We start from the raw sequence: 21357 nt of genomic DNA on the forward strand, positions 1-21357 counted from the left end.
TAGACTGAAAATATCCTACAGTCTAATGGCCTGTTACAGACCTGAGATATTTGGGCCCATCAGTACTAAATGTTACACATATATGGGACTTAATCAGCATCATACAAAATAAGATCTGAAATCACTGGACAAGTTTCTTAAAAGCATTTAGATAGAAATGCAACAGAATATTAAAAAAAATAGCATGATTCTGTAGACTTGGAGGATGTTAAGTGAGAAAAGGAAAAGGAACCTGAATACTTGGACCTATCCAGAGCCTTGAAAAATTTATGCTAATGAATATAGATACCTATTTTCTAGGGAATTTCTAAGGAATTTCTAAGGTCAGGTTATCCATTAAAAAAAAAATTGAATCCTTTTAGCTTCAACCAAAGAATTTATTAAGAGAATTTGGTCTCTTCATGCATCTTATCAGGAAATAATGAGATGTAATGCCTCATAAATTATAAAACAAGTATGGGTTTTGAAGTGGAGTGACATGACTTTTGAAATGCTTGTAAGCTGTCAAATATCCCCCTCATTCTATTCATTTACAAGCAAAAAAAAAAAAAATCTCATACTTCAGGAATCATTTATGAATAGAGCCTGTGTGGAGGCACAGAATTTTGTAGATCGAAGCAAAGGCTAAGGGTCCTGCAGTTCTTAGCTATTAACATCATTTACTTCACCCCTTTAGTCCAAAATTTCCAGATGTTCAGAAACCCTGTCAGACTGCTCAAACCACTTATGTCCTGAACAGATGGCAGAGTTTAATATCCAGTGTGTGCACAGAAATGTGCCAGAGTGCTCCCATCCTGCCACGCACGCCTCGTGCCGCGGGGAACTAGCTGCGTGTCTGTAACGCCCTGGAGCCCCTTGAGCCCCTTCTGTTTCACAGAAGATTATCTGCAGAGTCAGTCTATGATCGGGACATGTCAGATTCACTCTGTAGGTGCTGGCGATTTGCCCCATACAGGTGCAGCAGTTCTGGTATGTCTCTACATGTCATTACGTGCAGGATTTCCCAGAAGTGCAGGGTGGAAGCTGTCAGCACGCAGCCTCCCATCACAGCACGTGGCACTGGGGTTTTGGGCCACTGTTCAGGGCAGGGGTTGTCTGTGCCTTGGTATTTCCACTTTCACCTCTTCTGCTCTGTCTTTGAAAATACAATGCTGAGGACTTTATCCATCTAGTGACAAGTGGATATTTTACTGCCACTATCTCTTGACAGAGTTGTATTAACTGTGAAGGCGTGCCAAGTTTAGAAAATTGAAAGAAAATTCAAAAGCAACCTGATAAATTAATATGGAAGTGAGGGTCATGGATATTATTTAACTTTTATGGACAGTTAAGAATAAATTGTTCTGAACAGAGGTCTGAGTAGAAAGCTAAACTTTCAGCCAGGGTAACAAAAAGAGCCCAGTCAGCTTAAAGAGGCTGTGCTGCAACCAAAGCTGAAATCTGAGGAATACCCTGAGTAGTTTGAAAACTCTAGCCAGTGGTAATGGCTTAAGAGCCTACTGATACCTGGAAAGATAAATATTGGCTTAGGTCAGTTGTGTTTTGACTGTTCCTGCTAAAATGCTTTCAAATGTAATACTGCATTCGTGTCTTGAATAAATGGCTGTATCACACACTGCTCAGTTACCAGTTCAGTTTCCCTGCCCTGGAAAGCTTTCAGGTTTCGGCTGATGAAAAAAGGTAATTTTTGTGGCTATACTGGAGCACACAGCCATGATGATGGATGAGTTGTCCAGGTGTGGCACACACAGATAGCAAGAATGTGTGGAATAGGCACAGTGTGCCTCCTTCTTTATATAGCAGTGTTTATGAAAAGAACCCCAACAATCAACGTGTGTGCTACTTAAAACAAAGAGGCCTACAATGCTAACTCTGGGAGGTGAAGAAAGGCTAAGACGAAAAGTCCTGGCAGTTCAACAGGAGATTAGATTGTCTAAGGTGGAGCTGCATTTTTAACTGTGGTTTCCAAGTCTACAGAAATAATCTTTGTGTGCCTATTTGGTCCAAGTAAACTAAGAAATTATATTTTCAGGGACTCTTTACCAGGATCTATAAGAGAAGCCTGAAGAAAAGGCCAAAACATGTGGTGTTATGTTTATTATACAGACAGAAACTCTTGGCTACTCATTTCTTGTTGAAAATGCTAAATTTGTTTCCATAGACTTTTTCTCAGTATAGGAATTCTAATCACAGAATAACAGAATCACAGGTTGGAAGGGACCTCAGGGATCATCTAGTCCAACCTTTCTAGGAAGAGCACAGTCTAGACAAGGTGGACCAGCACCCTGCCCAGGCGACTCTTGAAGGTGTCCAACGTGGCCGAGTCAATCACTTCCCTGGGGAGATTATTCCAATGGTTGACTGTCCTCAATGTGAAAAATTTCCCTCTCGTGTCCAGTTGGAATCTCCCCAAGAGCAACTTGTGCCCATCCCCCCTTGTCCTCTCCATGTGACTCCGTGTAAAAAGGGAGTCTCCATCTTCTTTGTCGCTGCCCCTTAAGTGCTGGTACACGGTGATGAGATCCCCTCTGAGCCTCCTTTTCTCAAGGCTGAACAAACCCAGTTCTCCCAGCCTATCCTCATAGGGCAGCTTCCTAGTCCTTTGATCATCTTGGTGGCCCTTCTCTGGACCCCTTCCAGCCTGTCCACATCCTTTTTGTATCGCGGGGACCAGAACTGTACACAGAACTCCAGGTGTCGCCTGACAAGCGCTGAGTGGAGTGGGATAATGTTACCTTGATGTTTAAGTAAGACTATTTTAGAAAGAAACCCTCCATGAAACTGTGTTTCTTTTTCAGGTTAATTTCAAGCTACAGTTCAACAGACTATTCAGAACAAGACAGACCATGCTACTAAAATTTCTTGATTAATTTATCTGTATCAATTATAAGCTTACAGTCAGTTATTTGGTTTAACAAATTTCTCTTTTCTGTGCCAGCTTAAGAAACACTAGGAAAAATACCACTTGTAGGCTGTGTGGATGTCTGTACAAGAGTGGGGTTCAATACAGCAGAAATTAAGTGTATGTGATACTATCATCTACAAGTTCAGAAATAATAGTGCACCCATGTGTAATATAGGGCTATTATATATATATTAAAAATATAGTATATATATAATATATATAATATAGCTGTACAGCCCTATGGAGCTGCAAATATTCATAAACCTGAAGTAGTAAACGGGGTTGAAAATGTTTCTGACAGTGAGATATGCAGTTCCCTTGAATGGCACAATCATGCTACTGTTCTCTTCTTGCTACTGTTTGTTCTGTATGTAAATCTCTCATGGTTTAATCCAGCAAGCAGCTAAACACCACACAGCCGTTTGCTCACCCCGCAGTGGGATGGGGAAGAAAATCAGAAAAAAGGTAAAAATTGTGGGTTGAGATAAAGGCAATTTAATAGGACAGAAAAGGAAGGGAAAACAGTAATGGTAAAAGAAAATACAAAACAAGGGAGACCCAATGAAATTGCTCACCACGCACAGACTGATGCCCAGCCAGTTCCCTAGCAGCAGCCGCACCCCACCCAGCCAGTCCCCCCCAGTTTTTTGTTCAGCATGATATCATATGGTATGGAACATCCCTTTGGCCAGTTTGGGTGAGCTGTCCTGGCTGTGCCCCCTCCCAGCTTCTTGTGCACCCCCAGCCTGCTCGCTAGCAGGACAGTATGAGAAGCTGAAAAGTCCCTGACCTTGTGTAAGCGTTGCTCAGCAACAACTAAAACATCAGTGTGGTATCAACGTTATTCTCATTCTAAACCCAAAACCAGCTACTAGAAGGAAAATTAACTCCATCCCACCTGAAACCAAGACAAAATCATACTTGCTTTTCTGCACTCATTAGATGTTCAGCTGGTGTAGGTTCACTACCTTACTAACATATTTGCATGTTACAAGCCCTCACATTTCTGGGCTGTTTTTACCACAGTGGAACTGCTCCTGATGTATACTATATGAAAGATGGCAAAACAAGCGCATCACATGCAACTTACTGTTTTACTAAATTATTTATAATCACATGGCAGTGGATTTTGTGTATTTTTTATTACCCTTTTTCAGAATGTTCCTTTCCGCCATACCATAAGAAAGAAATAAACGTGCAGTTACAAAAAATATTTGCAGTATTTTTGACTCAACAGAACGTGGCTTGCTCATCTGCTAGCAAGACTGTGCTGAGCCTGCAGACAGTCTTTCAGGTAATTTAACAGGAAGAGGAAAGACCTAAATACATGCCTTTACCCCTTTGCTTTCAGAAGTAGTTCAAGCAATATCTGAACCAAGATTTGCTTTAGCGAGTTCCTGTTTGCTTTCTATTCTCTACCTGAAAATTACTATTTAGCTGTACACGTCCCATTGGGTTCTGTTGTCAATGAAGAATGTCATTATAAAGGAAGAGATTCATGCAAGCCAGTGGAAGGAAACAGTCAGATGGCAAAATGCTTTTGAAAGCAGAGATTCAATATATATAAACACAAATAGAAAATATTCCCCTGAAAACCTCCTGGAGTTGGAGGCCAGTCACCTCCTGGACCTGGACTCTTGCAATATTGTAACATCATGGAAAAAAAAAAACAACAAATGAATCACCCACCCCCCAGATCCTGAAACAAAATACAACTTAACACAAAATTGTGTACACAAAGGACATCATATGATTTTAATGTAGGATTTGGAGGACGGAAGTTAAGTCAGACATTAACACATTTTAAGCATTAGGAGGCATTCTGCATGTATAATGAAATGCCGCACGGTATGTGTAGAACAACCATTAGTATGACAAGTTTCAAATATGCCAGCATGATTAATCAACTCTTCCTCTCAAATGATATCTCCCTTCCTCAAGAAAAGATATGGAACTTTTTTTCTTTAAAAAGAAAACTTTTTTTTTTTTCTTTTAGCCATCTGAATTTGGTGTCTAGTGCTTTCATAAATATATGTGTGTGTATGTATGTGCATGTGTATTTATACATATATATAGTTTTTATATATATTTTTACATAGAACTACATTTAATTTCGGCACTTGTTTGTGTTTCCACTAATCAGCCATGCTAATCTAATAATATATGAATAGAAAATGAACTTCAGACTGAAATAAGCTGTAACGTTCTTCTGTTCATCTCTTTAATGGAAGTACTTGATTCTAGTAAGAAACTGAAATGTTAGAGAGGAAGAACAATGTATCAATGTTGTGATTATAATATCTTCTACCATAATAGTCTTTTTTTACGCAAACTTTGTAACATAGAAAAATGCAGCATAGGAAAGGTATTTAAAGATTTAATATTTCTCAGAAGGACCTGACAGCCAGTGAAACTTTGCAGTCATGTTCTAAATTGTGTATATGGCTTCTGCTTCTTAATCCAAAAAGCCCAACTGTGGGATGCAACACATAACTGAATAAGCACAGAAGAAAATGCTTCATGAAGGAAATTAGGAGTGCTGTGGAATTCAGGATGTTACTATAAATGGCTCACACTGTAATCTCAGATTACCAATTCTGTCATTGTCATACCTGTCATTTCCAGCACTGGGTCTACAGAGGAAGTACTATTTTTTTTAAGAAATATCAGTAAATCTGAGTCAGACAGAGGCTTCCTTTCCTGAAGCAAGGGCTGCTTGAGCACTATGGATTATCTGCTAAGCTGAGGGTGCCACCAAGAGTGCATAGGACCTCCCAGGTACGCTCAGCATGGTGCCTCTAGTTGTACATTCCCATGTCCCTGGACTTTGGGATGCCACCAAAGACTGTTCCCCTTACACTGCCCTGGGTCCCTCCAGTGTCCCCACAGAAAACCTATGACACTTTAACTAAAAAATGCCAAACTACCAAGGGCCTAATGAAAGAAAAAGCTCATATTCCTAGAGGTAAAATAATTTTTTTCCATTGTATCTTTTGGAGCTAGGAATATCCCACAATAAAGATTGTCCTTCGCCACTAACCAAAAGAACAGTCCTCTAATATTGCCTTAATTAGAAAAAGCCATTTTGTCACTGTATGTGCATTAAATAACATACTGTTCTGATCACTCAATTGCCATTAAATGGCTGTAATACAGCATAATAGTTCACAGCCACAGACTGGTACTCTGTGTGGCAGCTTGTGCTGCAGCTACTCAATTTATACTTGGCTCCAGACAATGCTATAATCAGTCATTTGCTCCCACAATCACAGAAGCTGACTTCCCTCTCACTAGTGCAGGCTGGGAAGAATAAATTCTTTCTCTCTGGAGATTCAAAATCTGACGTGTTAGTGGTGGTGTGCAAGTGCCAGGATAAAGCCTGGCATTTGTTTATTCCATCTCATATTACTATTACATATGACTTGTTATTTTTATTGTTGTTCTATTGTATATTAATCCTATATGATTACTATGTACTACATCTATTTTTATTACATAGTTTAGATTCCAGTATCCGTTTAGAGACACAGGTAAGTCCTGCTAAGATGAAATAAGAAACAATGCTTCAATTACTAAAATAGGTACTTTAGTTCCTTACAAAAATAATTTCATGGATACATTTCAAGGCCACAGTGCGCAATAAGCTTTCAGGATCTAACCTGCTGCACTTGAGATTTGGTTCTGAATGGTCTTGAGACTTGGTCCTGTGTAGCATATCTGTGCAAAAAGCAACAAACTTAATAAAAGAACCATCCACCTAGGGCTATAGAATACAAAAGTACCACTGGCCCTGGAAGTTTCTGAACTGCAGTTCAGCGAAGACTCTAAAGAGTACTCATGGAAGGTATGGTAACGTCCTGGTCCTCTTATGCTCTTTGTTGCCTCTGTTGCCTATTGCTGTAGACAGGGCACTCTGGCATACCTGGCTCAACTAACCCAGCGTGGCCACCTTTAGTTCTTCTGGCCTTATGATTATGATGATCAGTGACGGTGACTGTTGAGCCAGGTGGTATTACTAACCGGGGATGAGAGGCTGTGTCCCAAAGAGTCAAACGAGAAAGCCATGAGTGAACAGCTGATTTTGCTTCCTGACATTGACAACAGATGTTGGATTTCCTTCCATTTCTGCTTTGTGTTCGACTGTTTTGTTGAAACAAGCAAAAAGGCATCATAGCCTACTCTTAAAGTAAAAAATGTGTCCCCTTGCTTCACCACCAAGGCTGTCTTCTGTAGTAATGCCAGCATAACTAATTGCTTTCCTTTACCTGATGCTTCTCATTCCTGCCTCCACATCTCAAACTGCCAGCCATTCAGCTATGCTAACACTATGTGGCCAAACTAACAAATCTGAGCAGAATAAAAGGTTGAGGTTGGAATCTGCACACTGATCTGTTTTAATCTGTGATTTTCCAAACAGTTATGTTAACCACTGTAGGGTAGAAAAAAAAACCAATCAGAGGCTGTGATTTTGTGAGTCAGTATTGCTGCTAGAGTCAAGCAGGTCATGAAACTGTCACCCAACCCAAAGAATTATGTTGCGTAGTTGGGAAAAGAGGGTAAGCAAAGGAACAAGCAAAGAAACAAGGAAAGTATTTCTGGATTATAAATAAATCCTCTTACCAGGCTAAATTTATCAATTGGTGAAAAAAATAACAGACTCAAATATTCTTCCAAATGCAAGGTGCACCTGATTTCTGCAAACAGCTCACAGCTTATAAAGTACACGCTTATAAACCTGCTTATAACGTACGTACACAACAAACAAAATTCAGGTCCATATTCACAAGCTACTGCTAATTTACAGCAGTTACTTGATTATAAATTCCACTGAGGTCTTTGAGGTTTCACCCCTGCACAAACAAGAGCTGGAGTCCTCTCATATAAGTGCTGATGCGTTTAATGATACTTGCCTTAGTCTTCCTCTCGCTGTGTGTCCCCCTCCCACCCACATGACTGCCGCTGCCTACTAACAGCCTTCTGGGGCTGACGAGCAAAATCGTAGCTTTCCTGCCGTGCACAAGACCTGACTCCAGCCAGCCTTCCAACGGCTATCCAAATAACTATGTGGAACATGGCAAAAGGATACAGCTTCTAGCAAGGACAAACCTATATACAGAGAGAAAAAGCAAGTTTTTCCTTGTACTGAGGACTTGATAACACTTTTAGTACTACTTAACATACAGAATCACTCATCTGTATGCACAGACGACTTATTAAGTCTGTTTCTTTTACTGATAAGCTACCTCTGCACTTGATAATGGTCTAAAAACCTAAGTTACTTGAAAAACAAAAAATTTGTATTAGATCCTGATGGTGACATAACGCACTGTGGAATAATTTAAAAGACCTCTTACCTGTAATGTGCAGGTAACAATGTTTGCATTATAGATGGAGCCAGTATGGATATACTTGTATGAACAGGACGTTGACCCTGATTCAGCAAATTACTTTAGTACATGCGGAATGTAAACCCTATGAGTAACCCCTCTGTAAAACCTTCAAAATTAGATGTACTTAAACTGCTAGTTGAGTCAATCCTTAGAGAATTAAAATTTTTAAATTTTTTTTTTCATGGATGTTTTTCTTATTTAATTATTCCACTTACAGAATGGGATAGTACCCTTTTGGAATGATAATGTTTTAAAAGAAATCTCTCTCATTGCTTCATGATTGCACTGTATAGGTCCCAGCATATTTAGTAAATCAAGGTTAAAATAAAAACTTTTGTTGTTTGCAGAACTACTGCCTGTATTTACCAGGATTTCTGTGTGCCTTTGCTAATGTTATCGAGTAAGTAAATGGAGAGGCATGTGGAACTAAGTTTTCTCTGAGCTGCAGCTCTGAATACCTACTGAATAATTTGTTTAGGCCAGCTTTACTGGCAAGTACTTCTCATTCTCGTCTTCATCCCTAAGGAAAATGGAACTGCTTCCAGTTCAACAAAACCATGTAAGTTACTCCTGTGTTTGCAATTCTTTTCTGGTTTTGTTACAGGAATCCCAAACTTATTATCAGTTTTTCAAAAGCCAGATGTTCCTGGCAAAGAAGCATGTTCTCTGATCCCACAGAGAGTGTGCTGCAGCTGATCGAAGGCATGCTGGGATGTTATAATTTTGTTTTGGCTTGCTTTCCTAGCCAAAAGAACCCTAGGGTCACTAATTGTCCTGATAAACATCTCTTCTGAACCCTGTATTATGAAAGCAAATAATAAATAAGAAATGACCTACCATCGTAAAGCATAAACCAACATGTAACAATGCTACTGCTCGTTAAAAATATCACTTTGGCTCATATCAAATGATTAATCTTTAAATACAGTTATATGACTGCATATAGATAAACAACAAAGGAAGGTATAGATAATTTAGGGAAAAATAGCATTGTTTTTCACTGTAAATAAGTACTTAAAATCTAAAAATGCAAGATTAAACCATTTCCCAAGTAATCCAGTAACTACACACTTGTTTAACATGCCACTTTTCTGAAGGCTTATATCTACAAAATACTTTATTAGATATACATACATTTACACTGTAAAACAGGAATAACAAATAATAATTATCTGTTTTCAAAAAGAAATATGATTTTTCTAAAAAGTAGAAGCACATCTACTATCTAATCAGGGATATACGGTCAGGTGTGTATGTTATGCACATCTATTTAATTTATAATTATAATCCATGGGACTGCTTTCACATTCGTTTTATATTGCTGCAGCTAGAGGTTCAGTCAGGCTAAATATAAGTAAATAGAATTTATGCACATCCAATCTGGGCAATGCCAGATTTTTTCACCAGTGTGAGTATCAAACAGGTTAAGTGTGCCCACTTTTTTGTTTACCACTGTATCACTGGATATGACTCTATCAATTTAAATATTAATGAAAGGAAGAAATAAAATTTATATAGTTAATCATGATGTCACTCTTTTAACAGTCCTATAGATTTGTGAAACTACTACTGTACCTAGACCACACGTAGGCGCCTTAAAGACATGTAAATATTGCAAAATGAGCTGGCCAGCAGGGAAGTTTGAGATGGTTTGCATATCAAGTTAATAATGTCATATCCTGGGCACTTCAAAATCTCAGGGTAGAACTGCTGTCCTACAAATGCCAACTCAATAAATGTAATACTGACCTTCTTCATAAAACACGGCAGCAGAAGTGTGTCGGTGTCGTGAGCGTACCCTGGTGGTGCTCTCCAGTTGTGATTAATACTAAGTCAGGAGCCATAACTCTGATGAGCCTTTAATACAGTAAACCAACAGAAGCAGTTAAGGGCATTGTCTGAGAGAAATGGAGAGGAATTTAATCAAGTTGTTAATATACTTTGACCAGGACTCTCAGGTACTTTTAACTGAGAACATAGTCTTAAAGGAACTGCAACATTTCAGCTCATGGCTCTTAAGAGGCCAGTTACTGTTACAACCCTACTGAAAACAGACAGCAGTACCTTGGTAAGCATCCATCACTTTTTGGATGGAAAAATAATATTTTGCATTCACTTGGGTATTCAGTTTGGGTTACATGTAAGCTATGGTTGTGGTCTGATGAAGGATGGAGGAAAGAAAGGCTGCATTCATGAAGATTAATTTAGTGTAGCAAGGTTGCTTTCCCTTCCTACAGTCAGTAGTCCATGGAGAATTCTGCATGGGACATAGTCAAGCTACAGCCTCCTCCCTATTGTTAAAAAAGATTGTGCAGCTGAACCAAAATCACTACTAAGGATTGTGTAGACAATGCATTGCTGTTAACACTGAAAGCATTGCAATCCTGAAATGTGACAGCACTGCAAATCCACAGCCCTGGCACTCATCCGGATTGCCAACAGTTTATGGACTAAAGTAATAACTGTACTCATTTGTACTTATTAACTAATTGTGCTTGGATTTAATGCCCAAAGGTGAAATATTCACGTATTACTCCACATTGGCCACTGCAAAAGAGCATAGTAGCAAAGAAAAGAATTCAGATCTGTCAGGAACATTGGCACACATTAAAATAGGTGTATGTTGTACATCCAGTTCTTAATCTCCCTTCACTAATTCCATGAGAAAATATACTCGGACACATGCAAAAATAGCCAGCAGTCATTCACTGGTACAGACAATATACAAAAACAGGGCAGTGTTAGAGACACTTTCTATACCTTTTGTTAGAAGATATTATCAATCTCCCTCAGACTGTAAATCAGAAGGGCATTTTAAAGCTGTTCTATTTCTGTTCTCGGGGACATTGTGCTAATTAAAGTGGTACGTCTTAATCAAATTCTTTCATTCTCTTCTCCATTGAACACACTGTTGGTCTACACAGAGTACAAGTGACTCACTTCTTACTAAATACAGACAAATTGTCTCAAAAATATTTTGGCATATTAAACTACAAAAATGTATTGAAGTTAGCAAGTCTCAAAGTCATTGGTAAAATTTCCAGCTAGGATCTCTAGTAAGTTATCTCTATGCAAGGAGCCTCTATGTGATTTCTACAACATTCCAATAATGTTATAAAAAGAGCTATTCTCAATGGATTTTAGAAAATGAGAGGATTAAGTTTGTATGAGTTTTTGCACAGAAAATCTAGTCTATTTAATAAGTAAATCAATCTACACGTCTCTACTTTCAGCGAACCAGGAAGAGAGTCCTTGCATGCTGAAATTTTGCATGTCAACGATATGCCACGGTCCAGTATCTCTGACCAGCTTCTTTTAGATATTCTGCACATGGAGTTTAAAACTGTTGTCCCTTGTCCTGTCACTGAAGGCCTTGGCAAAAAGTCTCTCTCTATCTTCCTTATAAGCCCCTGTTAAGTATTGAAAGGCTGCAGTAAGGTCTCCCTGGAGCCTTCTCCAGGCTGAACAGCCCCAGCTCTCTCAGCCTGTCTTCACAGGAGAGTTGCTCCATCCCTCTGATCACCTTCATGGCCCTCCTCTAGATCCGCTCCACAGGTCCATGTCTGTCTTGTGCTGGGGACCACAGAACTGGACAGTACTCCGGGTGGAGTTTGACAAGAACGGTGTACAGATGGAGAATCACCTCCATTGACCCACTGGCCACATAATCAGACACTTTTATTACTTAGACGGTTACAGCTCCAGAGTAATTTATTTGCCAGGGATGGAATAACAACATATGCATTTTTTTAACTATGGGCCTAACACAGCTAAATCCACAAGATTTTAAACCTTACACTCTTGAGTAATTTTATCTCAGCCTGGCCAAGTTTAGGATTGTTCAGGTGTCTAACTGCACTGAGGGCAAATATTTTCAGTGTGTTTTTTATTTAGTATTTAAAAGCCTGAATAACTCACTAACCAGGCACAGGTCTCACTCTGCATGAGATGTGCTTCATGTTTCTTTCACTGAAGTGTCAGAGAGCAAATGTGAAGATGTAAAGTCACAGAAAATAAAATGGAAAGGCTCAGATAAGTAGAAAATATCTGTAAAGGATACTGACCTGGTTAGCACTTCACCTTGTTTTGTAGAAGGTAAGTGGACTGAATTACTGTACTATGCAAATTTAGTTTATGGCAAAGTTACTTTAGCTCTTCAAAATGCCTACCAGTATTTGTGGGGCAAGCTGGTCACTCAGCTGCCAGTGTCTTGCATAAATTAGGTGGGACTGCTAAGGAAACTCTGAAATACTTCATATTTACAGTCATTTGTTTCTCCCACATTCATTCTTTCATCTGTCAATTTGGCCAGCAACATGGTATGGTGTTTCCTCCTCTCCACCACACAACCCCATGACTCATTCCCCTAATTTCTGTCATATGCATCAAGTAACCTCTTTTTTCTTGTCACAAAATGTGAGTAAGGCTTGGATTTTACATCCTGGTGAAGGTACTTTAATGCTGAGGAGGGTACTTTGGTTTAACCAGTTTCCACATTTTAGTTCCTGAAGAATTATAATGCTGTTGCTTATAGATCTGGGATAGGAAAACTTAACTTTCTTGTCTTTTGAGGTCTGGGTTTTATTTTGAGAAAAAAATAATTCAATGGGCAATTGGAATTCCAAAAAGTGATGACTACATTATGCATCTAATACTCTGCAGTAAAACAATCTCATCCCAAGTCTGTAAGCACTAAAATTAATCCAGAATTAAGGCACTATTATTTACAGAATCGGACAGTCAAAGGTCAGCAACAGACCTGACCTGAACCCTCTGAAATTAAAGATATTAACAGTTTAGGTTTTTTCTGTTAAATTTATTCATAAGATGCTAAAAGTTTAACCTGGAATAAAATTCTCCTTTTTTATCAAAACGGTGTGCCTCACTCTGTACTTTTAAACTAATGTAATACATATACACCCACACCACCCTTAAGTATCTTATCCCTTCCTTAGAAGCCCTTGCTTGTTGAAGAAAAGGAAGGATTTTATGTTTGGTTTTTTCTCATCCTTCTTTCTGAAAAATAAGACCTGAAAAAAACCAACCAAATAAATACTTTATATTATTTTGTTCTTTATTGGAGGAATCCATTAAAAACAATATTAAGACCCTAGCAAGCTACAAGTGTAGGCTATATATATAGTGCAGTAAAGAAGGCCAATGACATCCACCAGTACAAGAAAGACACAGACATACTGGAGAGAGTGCAGCTAATGGCCGCTAAGAACATTAAGGGACTGAAGCATCTCTCCTCTGAGGAAAGGCTGAGAGAGCTGGAGCTGTTTAGCCTGGAGAAGAGAAGGTTCGGGGGGGATGTCATCAATGTATGGAAGTATCTGAAGGGAGGATGCAAGAGAAAGGAGCCAGGCTTTTTCTGGTGGTGTCCAGTGACCTGACCAGGGGCGAAGAAGTGCAGAAGAGTTCTTTTCCATTATGAAATTTGTACTAGTTGCTGTTTTATTTATTTGTGGACAATCGGACAGTAGCAGCCCATTCTAGTGTAAGTAGAATCTTTGATTACTATAATTTTGACTTTGTAGGTATCATTTATTTTTTTGCTGGTAGGCTGAAAATACTGTCAACTGAAATAAGCCTTATACAATTGAGTGGTCCCATAACAAGGAAAGATATTTTTTACACTGATTCTGTAAATCAAGACCCACTAAGCTAGTCCTGCTGACACTTAGACTTTTCATTGATGTACATCCTGACAGAGACCCTTCTTTAAGCTTCATTCAATGTCTAATACTACCATCAGAAAATATTTGGAAACTATTCATAAAGCTATGAGATTTGCCATCACAAAAAATCTTTCCAGTAAGTGTCTTCTCTCATTAAAACAACACCAAAATTCATTCCAAACTAAATTTCCTTCTGCTTATCATAACTGTATCTACACTTATTTATACTGACCTTTTATGTCTCAAACTGAAGCCTAGGCTTTCTTTTATTCTCTGTAATACTGATGTACTATGAAGTCTGTATTTTATGTGTGGTCAGATTTGAGCTGGTCCAATTTAAAGGCTTCTGGAGAGCTTTCAAAAAAATCCCAAAACCTTCAAAGGCTTTGACAGGAAAAGTGGAAACACTTTCACTCAAGAGCTGAAAAGCTCTTCCATTTAAAGACTGATCAGCAATAAGATTTGTTTAAAATATGGCTGATGTGTCCCTACCTTGCAATGGACCCATCATCCTTCTGACTGAGAGCTGAAGAGCAGATTCACACTCATCAATCTTGTTTTCCTAGAGGAAACTGACTGAGGGCTAAATCCACAGGTGGGACAGCTCTCCATCTTTGCTAAAGCATACCAGAGAAGAAAAGTGCAGAACCAGCCAGAATCTGGGAGTGACTCTAATTCAGAGGTAGAAGTTGTCTCATCCAAGGAAGAAACCTCTTGGATTTGATCTCCTCTGATAAACAGCTCTTATATTTTATATTCAACACTTCTGAATTAAACACAGCAGCAGGTCTAGGAGTTTAGGTATCAGAGTCCAAATCTTAAGCACCATTTTAGGCCTGAAAGTCCTTTCTTGTACTAGCTCACGGTACTTTTCTTTGGACAGGAGTAATGACCTGAGAAACAGTTGCTGCAGCAGCAGCACTTTTCTCTAAGTTGCAATTGTGGCTTTGAATCCAGATTTTCAAGATACAGCTAATGGTGAAGAAACATCATTTGTAGTATTTTCCTAATGAAATATACTGGATTCTGCAGTATCCATTGGGCAACTTTTGGTCTTCCCTGAGAAAGGAGGATTTTCAGTTCACACATTTACAGTTGAAGGGAGATGAAGCTTAGCATGACAGGAAGAAATAGCCTGGGACAGTGATGTATGGCCTGTTGAAGCACTGGAAGATAATGGCTTTGTCAACCATGTAAGTATGTCCAAATTCTGCAAGCACTATACCAGTATACAGCTTCTCTAACACAGGTAGTGTCACTTGCTGTAAAACAGGTGTTCACTGAAGTAAGTCTAGACAGAGACATAAATACTTGAGTGATTACACTCTGATAGACATTCTAAGTTTTGATGAATGTTTTCTATTGATGTGTTAGTGAGATAGATGTCTGTGTTGGCTCTAGTATGTGCTGACTTTTCAGTTTCAAATAGTTTTTAATGATTTTTTTTTGGTATGTCAAGCAATATGACACATAAAATCAAAGTACCTGTGAGTGATTTCCTCTCATTTTGCAGTAGGAAAAAGAGTGAAAGTATAGATGAGGTTGGTAACACCAGCAGTTCGTGTTCTGCAAAAAAATGAAAGTACATATAAATAATTGTGGAAATGAATTTTGGATTAAGTTCAGTGACTCCATCAACCATTAAAATGGCATGCAGCATCAGCAGGAATAATTTCTGCTGACTAGACTTCTAAGAAAATAGTAGAGATTCTAGAAACATTTCTTTTAAGATATACCAGGAGTGAAATGAAATTGGTTACTGCTGCCTGTGTAAAACCCTACAATCCGTGCAGAAACAAGAGTGCTTCTGTTTTCAACTACCTTGAATGAATAACGCCATGCAAATATGTTAGTTATGAATGCTTATCTTGCCACTGTCCACATATTTATTATTTTATAGCATTTCAATATTGATTTTGCTTCTTTAGAAGTAACAAACTAGCAGACTGTATTTAAAGTGTATAATTTCTGCAGGAAGGGTTAGACTCTGGCCAAAACGAATTGTATACACATCATCTCTTGATCATGCCTACCCAGGGGTATACAAATTGTTTGCAGATTGGATCCTTATTCTCAACACTGGAACCTGAGACCAACACTAAACATAATGGTATACGTCAAATCTCTACACGGAATTTAAGTTTCCTGAATTACTTGGCCACTTACAGATTTTGGTCCTGTATCTGACTCTATTACCACTAGAAACAAAGACTCACAGCAATAATAATTGTTACTGAAAGCTGCCTTCAATTAAACAGTCTGGTCCCAATTCAAAAGTTTATCCATTTAAAATCAACTTCCACTTCTGCAGTATATCAAAGTGATTAACATGTATCTTGAATTATTTAGGTTTACTAAAGGTGCTTCAAAAAAATGTTAAGGAAAAAAGGCCCATAAATATGTTAAGGCATGAAGTATTTTAAGCAGGATAGGCAACTGAGCCATTAAAGGTGATGTTTCACTAATTATATTTTTATAAAAGTAGATATATTCCCAAGTTCCAGAGTCTTTTAAAAAATAAAGTTTTTCTCTAAAATTTTCATATGTGGTCCAGACTGTGATCACTTGTGGTGATCACAGATGATTTTCACAGTGTGCTTCTATCTGTAGTTGATGGATGCCATTAAATCCTCCATAATAAATTAATTTCCTTCCACCATAGAAATGCATCAGCATGTCCTATCTGCAGAAGCCCTGTTGGTCAGAGGCAAACGGGTAAGGCTCTGGAAGGATTCTGCTCTGAAAAGCAGGAAAGTTTAAAGACTCAGCAATCACTGGTTTTGAAGTGGAGAAATCCTCAGAGTGTCTGTTGGTGTTACATAGTATTATAAGTCCTAAAGTCTGTGAAGACATGAGCTTAAATGCTGTGGGACTCTCAAGTTGCTGGAGACACATCTGTAATCACTGGCATCATCTGGAATGATTTAATGTGCCGCTTGGCCAGTGACTGTGGACCCTGCTGTGGCAGCAGCTGCTCTTTCTTGTTGAACAGATTCTGCAGTCATGCCTAGGGAAAGGTTGATGACGACAGCTCTGTCCCTGCTGCCTGCCTGACCTCATATCTCTGGACTTCCCCTGCCTGACCAATATCAGCACACCTTTACCTCTCCACATCCCCACAGATCTCTTTCCCATCTGCCACCTGTGGCCCATGAGGTCCTGGGCTAGCACATCTTTAAGTCATTGAGAAGACTGGTTGGAGGAGACTGAATGGGAGACTTCAATCATCTTTGATTATCAAAAGCAACTGATGTCACCCAGTAGTGCTGGCATGGATTATGTTGCTGGTGTGGTCAGGTAGAGGAACACCGAGTTCACCACCATGTCAGTTGGATAACACTGACAAAACTGTCCTTATAGCTCTTTATTTTGTACAGTCTATGCATGCTCTGCAAAAGGGAATCAACAGCCCTGAGACCAGAAGAATAAAAGGAGAAAATATGTTAAAAAACCGGGAAAAAAAGCAAAGCCTCAAAGAATATGGCCCCTCATGAGGGCATAGCTTCTCAACAAGGACCAGCATGCTAGCAATGCTCTTAGCATGCTCTAGAGCACTGACCTACAACTCACCTTTCCTCCAGGATATTTTACCCAGAGATTCAAAAGGATATCAAAGGAAGCAAAAAATCCATGAACTCGTGGAAAACTGTAGTCTCCTGATTAGTACAGCATTCTTTGTGTTGTGTTTAGCAATCAAAATAGAAGAATCTCCTCATCAGTTTTATCATTGCCTTCAGACATGACTTGTGTGAGGAATCTACTAAAAATCAAACGGAGCATTTCCATTTTTTCAGCTGGCTGTGGTTAAGGATTAACTCAAAAAATCACTAAAGACAATTTTGACAACTAATAGGTAGTCCTAATGGGCCACACTGGAATACCAAAGCCATTCAGTCCAAGATCTGTTTTTGGAAATGGACCCTCAGACCAGTCTATGACTTGTAAAGCCTTGTGAGATTGCTGTGGATTCCAGTTCTGGGGTTGCAAGTGGGCTTTGCCAACCCTCACCTCCGCTGGAGCCCTTAGGAAGGTATCTGGAGGGAAAACCTCACCTACAATACACAGCTAAGTAGTGGGGGACATGTTCAGAATTTCCTAAGGTGAGGTACCTCATGGCACATCCAGAATCAGGCTTTTAATATGACAGCTTGCCAAGGAAACTTCATGGCTTGGGAACTTCAGGTCCCTATGGGGAAGGTAATATCCAGGAGAAGCAGAAAAGGCTACCTTGTAAACGCAAGCATGCTGTGCGAGCCTTACTATGCACACCAAGGTGAATCCATGTTCCACTGCAATCGTGATAAATGCCAAATCTCTGCTACTGTTTTCATCAATGTATTATATTACTGTAGTCAAAGGGAGAACTAAGACAGACCAGTGTGAACGTTCAGAAGTCCCTGTATGAATGTTTTATCCCAGTATATTCCTATTTCATCCTATCTCCTGCTTATGATAAGTACCAATATACCTCTGAAAAGTTCTTAATTTATAAATACCATCTGCTTAGTACTTAAAAATAAAACAAAACAAAACCCAAACACAATCCTTGACTCCAATAGTTGGTCTATATCTGAACAAGCTTCCTGTATCTCTTGTGCAGATGATCAGCAACCAGTGCCTGCAGCCAAAAAAAGTAATTTGCTAACTCTGCCACAGCAAACAGTCAGCAACAACAGGCAGCAGTAATGGAGATTAGACTAATGCTATTTGATATGACCAATTCTGGTTATTTCACCTGACAGCCATTAGTTATGACATTTGATTATGGTTATTTAGTTATTACAGCTACAGATGGCCCAGTGACTGCAACCCTTACTTGATAACCAGATCAAAAAACACTTCTTTGCCCATAGCCTTTCATCTGTGCAAGCACCTTTAGGAAGTGCTCACCCCGGTTAAGCACATATGAGATAATTAAGGTTCCCTGTTGTCAGGAGAACCCTCCAGGCCCACGTCTGAACAGGGCACCCTATGTGTACCTTAACACAAACCTTGAAGAGTCTCCTTACCATTGACTACTGAGATAACCTAAGGATGTTTTTCCCTCACAATCAACATTATTTACCATTTCTTAAAACTGAGATTAGGGTTTCCCTATTTCCCTGCTTCTCAAGGGCATTCTAAGGACAAATATTTTAGTAATTTTAACATACTGACATATTAATGTATAGAGTATATAAGTGTAGCTGTGAAAAATGAATACACATCCACCTATATATAAATATATAACCAGAATTATATGTATATGTATGGTAATATATACAGAACCATGTACCTGAAACTAGATTTAAGATAACTATTTTCTCAGGATACTGGAATTTGTAGCAATTAATTAGCTATAAAGTTCTCTCATGTTTCACAAAATGTGAGAAATTAAAAGCCAGTATGATCTAGAATTCTAAGGCAAAAGAGACAGAGAGAAGAAAAATGCCATTGGCAGGAACTACATTTTAATTTACTTGATACTATGAGTGAAATCTCTGCTCTAAAAAAAGAAATTCTTTCACAAGAGCTATTTAAATTAAAACATGGCTTGGTCAAGTGTCAGCAACTAAATGAAAAATTAAATGTGGGAGATCTGAGGACAAGGCATTTTCAAGTGATGACATCTAGCTACCTTATCTCTTCTCTGGAGTGATAAAGTCACTCAGCACCTCAAGCTTTCTCAGGCATTACAGAACTTTTCCTTTTGGTGAAGCTTTTCAGCACGGCTACTGTGACGTGCTATCTCCCTTAACCTCGAAACAAAAAAACAAACAAATAAATAAATAAGGATCCAAATGAATTTCTGTCTTAAGTGCAAGTTTCTGTACAATACTAAGCTCAATTAGATCCTTTTTGACCACGCGCATGTGCCGCAAGGAACACAAGTAGTACAGTGACCAATAACAGTGTAAGCAGTGTGGTGCGTGGTGGGATATCTGCAGTTTGGATTTTTACCTTCCTTAACCTGCCACTCATGCATACAAGTACAAACTTTTCTTCATGAAGCAGCATTTGAATGTCTAAAACGTATAAATACAGATATATACAATTCATAACAATTTACATTTGAAAAATGGCTCCCAGTACTCTTGGTATTTAACTTCCACATGTATGCCTACTCATTTTGTAACTTGGCTGTTTTTCTGACAGTCATGTATTTACTCACATTAACACTTCACAGTTTGTTTGTTTTTTTCCTCTCTGTAAAGGAGTTATGAATTGAATGCAAATGTTACATTCTCTTTAAAAGAAAGCAAGGATATTGTTCTTTTGACGCTTTGATCATAGTATTTCTCAGACTGGAGACACACAGCTTTCCATATGTTTAAAAATAGGTGGACAACTTTTATTTAAATGTTATAACTACATGAGGTTAGCATCAGGATATGTCTGATTTCACTTAGTTAATAGAAAGATATGGCAGCATGACTTAAAACCTTTATCAGGAAGAGGTTTTCTCAACAATACTATACAGTACACCATTTTAATGTGTACAGTTCAGTATGCATACCTATCCAGTATGTACTTGGTACTCTAGGTAGCTTACTACAATTACATCTATTTCTCATTGGAATGATCATTAATTAATTTGTGACTATCAGCTACTCATATTTATTTTTATGTAACTGGTTGCAGTATGAATAAAAAATTAAGTTTAATAAATTTGAAAATTTACATAGAAGAGAGGAGCAAAATTAATCTTTAATTAAGGTGAACTTCTGAAGGAAGGAATGTCAAAATGTCTATCTTAGTTTACTCGGAAATCTTAATCTGTGCTCTAAGGCTGCATTTGAGGTCAGTCCATATACTCCACTATGTGTCTTGATACCTCAATCCCCAGTTGTTCAGACTGGTGATATACAGTGAGCTGTGGCTGTTTCCCTTTCATTAAAAATGGGATGTGCTTAGACAGGCCAGGTTGAACATAGCCTAAACATGCATGTCAGAGACTAGGCTGGCACTGCTCAGTCAGAAGAAAGAAACGTTTTATCCCTGTAGAAAATAAATAAATATATTTTATTTTCAACTTCTTTGGCTGCATTTCCTATTTTTACAGTTAACACATGTAGCTATTCAAGTGATAAGAGTTTGAAATCAGTATTTGTACAGTGCCTGCTCAGCACAATAAAATATTGCCCTCAGTTCTTCTGTCAGCAAAAGAAACATGGTAATTGTTAACAGAAACAGCATAATTAATGGCTTTCTTGAATTGCAATGCAAACCAGACATGCCTGTCCCAAATAAGACAGAGGGACAGAGTTCAGGAAGGACTTCCGGGAATAGTTCAGAAAGAAGTTCAGAAGTAAAAAGGACTCAAGCTCTACACCGTGTCTGCCTGAATAGCGACAGCAATGGAGGAAACTTCTGCAGGGATCCTTCACTAGGGAAGAGCCTG

The 21357-nt window shown here is 38.6% G+C and overlaps 1 long non-coding RNA gene across 7 annotated transcripts in view; it reads right to left on the reverse strand.

Moving 5' to 3' along the window:
* Nucleotides 1–21357, reverse strand: part of LOC142061318 (uncharacterized) — a 92548-nt gene that overhangs the window by 39200 nt on the left and 31991 nt on the right. For 5 of the 7 annotated variants that reach the window (XR_012662111.1, XR_012662110.1, XR_012662104.1 and 2 more), the window contains 2 exons: nt 15462–15542; nt 10045–10152 (listed from right to left, as the gene is read on the reverse strand). This is a non-coding gene — a long non-coding RNA (uncharacterized LOC142061318). Of the gene's footprint in view, nt 1–10044; nt 10153–15461; nt 15543–17080; nt 17388–17546; nt 17737–21357 lie in introns of all 7 variants that reach the window. The other 2 variants (XR_012662105.1, XR_012662112.1) reach the window with 2 other exon arrangements.

Source organism: Phalacrocorax aristotelis, chromosome 1 (assembly GCF_949628215.1).
Source record: "Phalacrocorax aristotelis chromosome 1, bGulAri2.1, whole genome shotgun sequence".
Classification (NCBI taxonomy): Eukaryota; Metazoa; Chordata; class Aves; order Suliformes; family Phalacrocoracidae; genus Phalacrocorax; species Phalacrocorax aristotelis.